We start from the raw sequence: 10,509 nt of genomic DNA, 5'->3' as shown, positions 1-10,509 counted from the left end.
TATTGCCCAGCTACATAGTATATAGCACAGAGATGTAGTGTATAACAGAGCCCACACAGTATGTAACACAGCCCACGTAGTATATAGCAATGTGGGCACTATATGCGTGGTTAAAAAAGACTTAAAATAAAAAATAAACATATACTCACCTTCCGAAGGCCCCTTGAAGTCCTGGCGCCTGTGTGTGGTGCATGCGGCAGCTTCCGGTCCCAGGGTTGGTATGAGCGCAGGACCTGTGATGATGTCACAGTCACATGACCGTGACGTCATGGCAGGTCCTTATCGCATAGCATCCTTGGCACCGGAACCTGCCGCTTGCACTGCCGAGGACAGCACGCGACGTCGGAAGGTGAGAATAACCTTTTTTTTTTTAATATTATTTGTAACATTAGATCTTTTTACTATTGATGCTGCATACACAGCATCAATAGTAAAAAGTTGGTCACACAGGGTTAATAGCTGCGTTAACGGAGTGCGTTACACCGCGGTCCGTTAAAGCTGGCATCAACCCTGTGTGAGCGCTCAGCGCTGACTGCAGGGCAGTAAAGCAGCGGCCATTTCGCTGCCAGACTATGGCCGTCGCTGATTGGTCGTGGTAATGGTCATGGGCGTTTTGCCACAACCAATCAGCGACTTGGATTTCCATGACAGAGGCCGCGACCAAAGAATATCCGTGACAGACAGAAGGACGGACAGAAAGATGGAAGTGACCCTTAGACAATTATATAGTAGATATATATATATATATATATATATATATATATATATATTAAGCAAAAAAAGTTCTTAATCATTTAGAAACAACAATACTAATATATTAACTCAGGAAGAGTTCAGAAATCAATATTTTGTGGAATAACCATGATTTTTAATCACAGCTTTCATGCGTCTTGGCATGCTTTCCACCAGTCTTTCACACTGCTTCTGGCACAAAAATGTAAGCAGTTCTTCTTTGTTTGATGACTTGTGACTATCCATCATCCTCTTGATTACATTCCAGAGGTTTTCAATGGGGTTCAGGTCTGGAGATTGGGCTGCCCATGACAGGATTTTGATGTGGTGGTCTCTTAATTTTACCTAGACCATTATATGGAGCTCATTATTCTGTATGGAGCATTATATGGGGTTCATTATTCTGTATGCAGCACTATGTAGTGCCCATAATACTGTATGGAGGACTATACTGTCCGGTTTCTGAGCTATTGTAGAATTTACAATAGATATCACTCATGTAATGTAGGAAGAAGTAAGTGAAATCTTTGGCATTGTACTATACCTATTTTTCTCTGCCCTATCTGTGCATCATAAATTGTGGTATGTGTTAAAGGGGCCCACTGAGATTCTTTCGCCAAGGGCCCTCAAAAACCTGGAGCCGGCCCTGATCAGACAGTACCCATAGAAGGTCCACCCTGCAACCTCTCCCCCTCAGAAGGATATATTTGTGACTACTTCAAGTCAACTATTACTCAGATGGATACAAACTTAAATAGCAGACTTCATATGTTACAATCCTCATTAATAGATGTCAACCAAAAACTTCTAACCACTGAGAACAAAGTTGAAGATATATCATCTAGACAAACTATTTTAGAAGAGGAAACTTCCTTCTTAAAAAAACAAATTAAAACTATTAAAAATTAAAATAACTGACCAAGAAGATTGGAAAAGGAGGAATATTCTAAATTTTGGAGGTATCCTGAAGAGCGTCCCATCAGCAGACTTGACCACATACAGCACTGGCAAAAATTAAGAGATCACCACATCAAAACCCTGCCATGGGCAGCCCAATCTCCAGATCTGAACCCCATTGAAAACCTCTGGAATGTAATCAAGAGGATGATGGATAGTCACAAGCCATCAAACAAAGAAGAACTGCTTACATTTTTGCACCAGAAGCAGTGTGAAAGACTGATGGAAAGCATGCCAAGACACATGAAAGCTGTGATTAAAAATCATGGTTATTCCACAAAATATTGATTTCTGAACTCTTCCTGAGTTAAAACATTAGTATTGTTGTTTCTAAATGATTATGAACTTGTTTTCTTTGCATTACTTTAGGTCTGAAAGCACTGGGGTTTCTTTTGTATTTTTTTAAATTTTGACTATTTTTCTTTGTCAGAAAAAAAATACAGTTTATTGCTTGGAAATTCGGAGACGTGTTGTCAGAAGTTTATAGAATAAAAGAACAATTTACATTTTACTCAAAAACCTACCTTTAAAGAAAAAAATTAAACAAACTAAACATTTTGCAGTGGTATTTTAATTTTTTCCAGAGCTGTATGTAAAAGAAATTCTCCAGGAAATCTTTCCTACAATTAACAATATGGAGCTAATGTTGGACAGAACTCACGGGCTACAGAAACCGAAATTTCTTCCTAGAGAAACCATTGCCAGATTCCATTTCTTTGAAACAAAGGAACGCCTTCTGTTCTGAGATATTTGAGGAATCGCAGCTCTCTTTCTCCACCTTATGACTTCACCAGGGTCTTATCAGATTTCTCTAGAGAAAATCTTTGAAGTTCAGGAAGTTCTTTGCTGACATTACTGCCATATTGAGAGGAAACAATATCCCATTTAAATGTTTTTTTTTGGTCAAACCCGTAATTTCCTTTAACGGGAAATCTGTTACTATTCTGGATCCAGAGGAAGGTTGGGACTTCTTAAAGAAAAACAACTTCATCCACGATGAAGAACACGTAACTTGATTTTATTAACAGAATTGGAGCTACATCAAGAAGGCCTTCATTACTACTTTACAGATTCAGTCATATTTAGTAATTTGTACCAGTATTTCTTAACCATTTCTTCCATTACGCTTTTACATAACTATTTATGGCTTTGTTTCAGGTCTTGTTCGCAGACCATTTTCCAAACTTTTCTTTTTCACCCCGTACTACTGGAATACATTTTTGGGGATTAAATTCCCTGCCCTTTTCTCTGAGGTCATCTGAGAATTATCAATGCCTGAGCATATTTTTCTTTCGTTTTTTGTTCTTTGTTGTTTTATCCTGTTCACATTATGTAATATTCTAAAAAGTATCTCTTGTATAATTATTCTGACTATTTTACTCATTGCTTTTATTATTCATTATGGCTTTAAAAATACTTTCATTAAATGTCAAAGGCCTGAATAATCCTTTTAAAAGGCTCTCTGCATGGAAGCAGGGCCGGTTTTAGACAAAGTGGGGCCCTAAGCAAAATTTAAAATGGGGCCCCAAATTCTGAAACATTGCACTAACAACCACACTACAGTCAATTCAGTGCATTGAAGTGAGTTTTTAACTAGTAGCAACATCTTTAAGCCCCAAGAAGCCACTAAATAACAAAGACAAAATTTCTGTCCAAGGAGTAAAACATCACAAGGTTGGGTTTGTTCTTTGTTGACTACAACTAGTTAAGTCACTAAAAACACATTTTCTCGGGTATCCTCACTCTAGTTGTATCCTACAAAGAACTCAGCTTTGTAATATGTTTTAAATTCAGTACAAGAAAATGGATATTGTCCCTGATCAATCTCTGCTCCATTCAGCTGGGGCTCTGAAGCCCTGATTCTTGGGAATAGTGGGGGTCTTGGGAGTCAGACCCCAGAGATCTTAAAATTATCCCATGGATGAGTTACATCTTCTAACCTTGAGAACCACCTTGAACAGTGATGTCTGGGCTAAATATAATATTGCATGGCAGTGTTGATTCACTAGAAATAACTAAATGAATGATACCTGCGGTCACTGATCAGGATCCTGCACAGGCTGGCACCAAAAGTGATGATGTCACTGATCGCTAGTGCCAGGACCACTGTGTTCTGTAATAGGCTGCAGCAGTCCGGTGATCTGAGCAGAGCGCCATTATGAAAACATACAATGATACATGATACAAGTCACCTGACTGATGCAGATTATGGGCTTGCTTACAATAGTGTATAAAACTGCCGAGTGCTATGTGATGTTTTGTCGCATAGCAGCACTCAACCTAAAGTTATACTGTGGGGCAGTGCAGATCTGCATAAGACTATCGCAGTGTGCTGCGAGTGGCTCTGCAAACTGCACCATTTGCACCTATACAAGTCTATGGGTGTATGTAAGACATCGGACTGCACTCAGATGTTATCTGAGTGTAGTCTGATGTATGCACACAGAGACATCCTGCCCCCGTGTCTCTCATCCTGCCTGTGTCTCCATCATGCCACCTGTGTCTTCGTCCTGCCACCTGTGTCTCCCATCCTACCTCCTGTGTCTCCCATCCTGCCCCCATCTCCATCGAGCCCCGTGTCTCCCATCCTGTCCCTATGTCTCCATTCTGCCCCCGTGTCTTCATTCCTGCCCCATCTGTCTCCAATCCTGCCCCGTGTCTCCTGCGTCTCAGACGCAGGTTTAGTTACTGCACAGGCAGAAACCTGCCACTGGGGCCGGGAGCAGAAGAGACGAGGCCCAATGTGGTGTCAAGTGTCATTAGGATAATCATCGCAGTTATCTTGCATGAGAGAATAAACACTACTGTGAGCGACCCCTATAAGGGTATGTGCACACATTGCGGATTTGGCCCTGCGGATCCGCAGCAGTTTTCCATGCGGTGTACAGTACCATGTAAACCTATGGAAAACCAAATCCGCTGTGCCCATGCTGTGGAAAATTCCACACGGTTTATTTTCCGCAGTATGTCAATTCTTTGTGCGGATTCTGCAGCATTTTACACCTATTCCATAATAGGAATACAAAGGTGTAAAAATGCAGCTGAAATCCGCACAATCCCCATAAAATCCACAGATAATCCGCGGTGAATCTGCAGGTAAAACGGAGGGGTTTTACCTGCGGATTCTTCAGAAAAATCCGCAATGGAATCCGCAAAGTGTGCACATAGCCTCACAGAACAGAATGGTCCTGTGGCTAGAGATCAGTGACATCATCACTGCTGGTGCCAGCGCACACCGCAGAGCGGCCTCCGCAGGATGCTGATGAGTGACAGTAGGTATCATTCATTTTTTTATATCACTTTTTTTTTTTATTTCTTTCTTACGTTAAAGGGAACCTGTCACCTGAATTTGGCGGGCCCTGTTTTTGGTCCAATGGGCAGTGTTTTCGGGTCTTTTATTCACCCCTTCCTTTCCCGCTGGCCGCAATATTGTCTTGAAGTTGATTTGGTTTCCTCCGTAGTAGACGTATGTGCAATGCTATCTTGCAGTATGCTTTGCCCAACTGCGGGCAAAGCCTAAAGCATTAGTCTGCATGCACCGGCGCACTATGTCCCAGAACACAACGAAATACTTTCGGGACATAGTGCGCCGGCGCATGCGCACTAATGCTTTTCGGCTTTGCCCGCAGTTGGGCAGTTGCGCAGGCGTGTGCTACGGAGGAAAGCGAATCAACTTCAAGACAATATTGCGGCCAGCGTGCGACCAGCGGAAAAGGAAGGAGTAAATAAAAGACCCGAAAACACCGCCCATCGGACCGAAAAAAGGGCCCGCCAAATTCAGGTGACAGGTTCACTTTAACCAATAGCTTTTATTTGATATCATACTATAAAATAAATGAAAAGAATTTAAGAAAATCTTGAGTTTCTTCTTAGACAAGAATTTGAAACAATCATTAAAAAACAAATTCCCGTATTTGTGGGAACCTCTAATATTTCATTAGTAGGTCTAAAAATGACACACCCCTTTAATAATATTTTAGAGACAAATTTATGTGAGATTACCAAAGAAATTCAAACCTTTATATCTAACTTTGATAAAACAAGCACTTCTTGGTTAGAAAGAATTACTATTACTAATTACTACTACTATTACTATTGTCTTCGAAGGAGCTACGTGTGTATATAGTTTGGAGGGGGGGGGGTGAAATCCTGCTGACAGATTCACTTTGAAAAAGAACCTGTTTTCAGTGGTATAACTTGAATCTCATGGGCCCCAATGCAAAATTTTTAATAGGGCCCCCAGCTATCATAGGCCTTTTTTATTGGTTAAAGTGACCTTTTTTACCCCTTTATTCCAGAGTACTGGAGCGACAGCATCTCCTGCACCTAAGATTCCTACTAAAACAGACCAGAAATCTGTCAGTCAGAGGCATACGTATTTGTATTCCAATAATCTAACAATGGCGGATCATCTTTTCTTATAATAATGTCATGCTGATCTGCTATTCCCAGTAGACATGTATGAATGGATTGACAGCTGGGTGCCCCCCCTGAAGGTGTCAATGTATGCCCTCACAATGTCCAATCATGGGTAACTGTAGGGATACATCTCCGTTTGTCAAGGGAAAGAGAACTGTCCAGTTGTAGGCCATGTATTCATAAATCTCATTTTATTCATGTGCAAATTGCCTCTTCTGAGAAAAAGAGGACTTAACTCTATAGCGCCACCTGTTGGAAGTAGCGATCCTACAAGTCACAATCAACCCTTTAACGAGTCGTTCAATATGACTTAGGATAAAAGCCAAATCAGTATCTCAATTCGCAATTCATGGGAATCAGTTTCCGTTCTCTCTATGCAGGTACCGGGTCTGACTACAGAGAAGACCCGCAAGAATTGTCTGAGCCTAGTGGTGGCCCTTACACCAGAGGGATTTTCCCGAGGAGATCTATTCTGGGATGATGGAGACAGCTTAGGAACTTTTGAAAGGATGGATTACACTCAAGTGTTGTCTATTGTTATAAATGTACGTAATGTGTCGGCCATTGTTCCTAAAAGTTATATTACTTTTTAAGGATGTGATGACACTATAAGCTAATTCTGGCTCTTTGTCACAGAATGCACTTGTCAGAGAAGTGATGCATTTGAACAGTGAAGCAGACGGCCACAAACTGGCATCAGTGCAAGTATTTGGCATCCCAAACCCTCCCAAGAAGATGCTGGTTAACCAGGTGCCCACCAAAGGTTTTGCATTTAGATGAGATACCAAGGTATTGAACGCTATTGTTTTTTACATAACAATTACATAGTTACATAGACTGATAAAAGACCTAGGTCCACCAAGTTCAACCTTTCTCCACCAATTGTTCATTTTGTCACTAAATTAACTATAACCCGCAATGTTATGTGTATGACAGAAATCGTCTAGCCCTTTTTTAAAAGCTGTTATAGTGATATTATAAAATAATGTTTGGTTATTTTAGAATATAATAATGTCTTTGCTTATATTATTCTTGTATTGGACAGACCCAGGTAGAGTTCACAAAGACTTCTACCTCTGGAAGAATTTTCAAGTATTTCTTCCTGTACCTTTTGCATAAATCAAAGTAAATCGAAGGGATTATCTGGAGACTTATATCAATAGCCTTTCCTTAGAATAGGTCATCAATATCCTATTGGTGAGTACGACACCTGGAGCCACCGGCGGCTGGAAGTGATCAGTTGTGAAGTGGAACAACACCGCTACATAAACTGTATAGTGGCTGCGGCGGGGTACTGCAGATCCATACATAAATGAATTCTGTAGGTGTGGACCTGCAATACCCACTATACAGGTTACGGAGCTGTGCAGCTGCACTCCACAACTGGGCACATCCGGTTCCCACTGGCACAAAGAACAGCAGATCGGCGGAGGTGTGGGTGTCACACCTCAACTGATCGGATATTTATGGCCTATCCCACAACCACTTTAAGAACAACAACAGAAGAGTTATGTAGGACATGGTTATGAAAAAATAAAAACACAATTATTAGTCAATTAAAAAAATCAAACACATGAAAATGTTCAAATAAAAGAAATGACCAAACAGTGGCAGAAATCACTGTAAGTCATGAATGCCCAAATCTATACTAATAAAGGCCACAAGAGGGCATGCACACTTTTTTTGGCATTTATGATATTTATTTATTTTACTTTACATGACACCATTAATTTCCACAGCACGTTAGGCATCATGAGCCCCAATGGGGACAGTGATGATGATCTAAATTCAATAAGTCTTTGAAGTGTGGGAGGAAACCAGAGTATGTAAAGAAAACCCATACAAGCACATACATCCTTGTGAAACCAGGATCCCAGCGCTAACAGTGCTCACCACAGTGATATCTGTATTCTTGTATTTTATGCGAACTTTCATGTTTTTGGTTTTTTCCTAAATTTGATTTACTATTTTTATACTTGTTTTGTTGGTATTCTGTAATGTTATTTATTCATTGAGGTAATAGTGTCTGTAAATGGGAACCTCCAGAATTGCTGTATACCTGGGGATCTACAGGTAAGTAACATTTTAATCATGCTTGTGTGACGCCCAGGAGACCAAGGTAACCAGCACCAGACCAATGAGATCTGTCTCTTGAGGGGGATGTCACGAGTGGCTTGACCCGATGCTGTGGTCTCAGGCAGTGCAGATTGTAAGGGATATTATGAAGGAACAGGCACTTACTTGATCGACAGTAGGTCTTCTCAGCAGTGATGATCCCGATTCCGGATAGATGACTATTATCCAAATGAAAGACTGAAGCACCGAAACGTTCAACCAGTTTACTTCCACATAAAGGGATTTGCAATCAGTACTGTCACCGGAGTCTGTATGAAAACTCTGAATTATCTTGACCCTGTCAGGATTTCCATCTCTTATTATGCGCAATTTCTATACGGCCCTGCTGCTGTGTGTGAACTGGCTGCCGACCCAATCCGTCCCATCTGGGTCTTGGTTCAACGGGCAACCCGAGTCCTTTTATCGGTTTACTCCCTCAGGGAGTACCGCTGAACTCTGTGTCTGTTGCTGCGTCCGACCCTAGTGAAGCTGATATCACCTCACGTCTTTCCGGTTGTTATATTATATATAATCAATATAGCCACGGATCCGGTATCCGTCTCTGCGCCTATTCTGGATAACGATTAATGCTACCCGGTTCTCACAATGTCCTTTTTGCTCTATTCTCCTTTTCCTCAGTTGTATGACCTCTCACTACTAGCTCCTTAGCCCAACTGCCAGTCCTTTTCTCAGACCAGAATAGATCAAAGGGAGTCTCTGGAGCTCCCCCTTCTGGCCGGAGATGGTAGTGCAGTCTTGCTATTTTAATATTTGTATTTGGTGTCAATAACTATTTTTGTGGCAAATACCCCTAGGGGCGCTACACTTGGCTGTGTAGCTGGGACAGCGTCTACAGGGAGATGATGAATTTATATTTCTAAAGAGTCTCTGTCAGCAAAAAATGACACGTCAAACCACATACAGGCGCTCGGTGCACCCTTGGTGAGGTCAAACATTTAAGGGCACCTATCCACCTGCTTGTTTTCCCGCTACCTCCACTACCCTCCTCTTCTTTGATTGACAGCTCTGGCTTTAATGAGCTTGAGAAGGACAGAGATGGAAAATTAGTAGGTGGGAAGGTGCACTGAAATATTTGGCCGCACCTGTACTTTGTGAGAACAAAATGACTGTTCAAACCAACTACCTTTAATGCAGCTGCTCACTTGGTCATCGGGGCAGTGCAGGGGGCTGTAACAGTCATCGCTCGCTACACGCTGGAAACCCTCCTATGGCTGATAGGTTGTTACACAAGGTATGGGGGGATGATTACAGCATGTAGTGAGTGGTAACTATTACACCCCTACACCGCCCGGATAACTGGTAGCGAGCAGCTGCAGGGAGAATATAACTCCATGTTCTCCCTGTAGCTCCTGTTCCATTACACTGCCAACTATGATTAGATTGCACATTACACCTTTATCTGCAGCTAAATGGCATATTGTTAGGTGACCGGTTCCCTTTAATGACTCTTGGATTTAAAGTACTAATAATCATTTATATTTCACAGGTTTTGACCATATCAAAGCTCAATCTACAAATAGGATCTCAGTTTGCAATTACATGGTCTTGATGCTGCTGCTCAAACTCTAGAAAAGTGAAGTCTTCAAAGTCCAGAAACTGTAATATTTGATGTGTTTTTATCTTTCAAGATATTGATTTGCATTCTTTAATGTTACATAGGACTTCTGTAAAGTTTTTGCTTTGAATGTACAAATTGAGATTTTCACAGTTCAAATATGATTATTTTGACATTGATTTGGTGCGAGAAAAAAAAATAGTGCTATAGAAATAATGCTGTTAGAAAAAAACACTGCTGTACGCAAATTAAAGGAGCTCTGTCAACATATTTTATCATTACATAACTGCCTATATTGTTAAATAAATCTTAGACCGGATAAGACTGATGTATTTACTTTGAAATCCACATCAGAATGGTAGTACAATCTTGAAATTTGAGTTAATAGAATACACTTTGACTGACGAGCTATATGTGCATCTCATACTGAGCATTGAGAGATTTCAGTAGCAGCAGGGAGGAGGGACACTGAGGAGCTATCTTTCAGGCTAATTTTGGAGATAAAGGTTAAACTTTTCAAAGAGTTTTACACAGCCATTCTGATTTACATTTTCAAATGAAGTACACCAGCTCATAGGTTCTTAGGATATGTTCCCATGGTCAGTAAACGCTGCAGGTTGGACGCTGCATACATCCACAACGTCCAACCCGCAGCGGCCAGATATTACAGCATAGTGGATGGGATTTCAAGAAACCCCATGCCCACTATG

The 10,509-nt window shown here is 41.1% G+C and overlaps 1 long non-coding RNA gene across 1 annotated transcript; it reads left to right on the top strand.

The window, feature by feature from the left end:
* Window positions 1-6,507: 6,507 nt before the first annotated feature.
* Window positions 6,508-9,900, top strand: LOC143768976 (uncharacterized). The gene is made up of 3 exons (XR_013214144.1): window positions 6,508-6,653; window positions 6,745-6,897; window positions 9,731-9,900. It is a non-coding gene; the product is annotated as an uncharacterized LOC143768976 (long non-coding RNA).
* Window positions 9,901-10,509: the final 609 nt, after the last annotated feature.

This window comes from Ranitomeya variabilis, chromosome 4, assembly GCF_051348905.1.
Source record: "Ranitomeya variabilis isolate aRanVar5 chromosome 4, aRanVar5.hap1, whole genome shotgun sequence".
Classification (NCBI taxonomy): Eukaryota; Metazoa; Chordata; class Amphibia; order Anura; family Dendrobatidae; genus Ranitomeya; species Ranitomeya variabilis.
The sequence above is the reverse complement of the archived record's forward strand: the minus strand, read 5'-3'. Positions and strand labels throughout refer to the sequence as shown.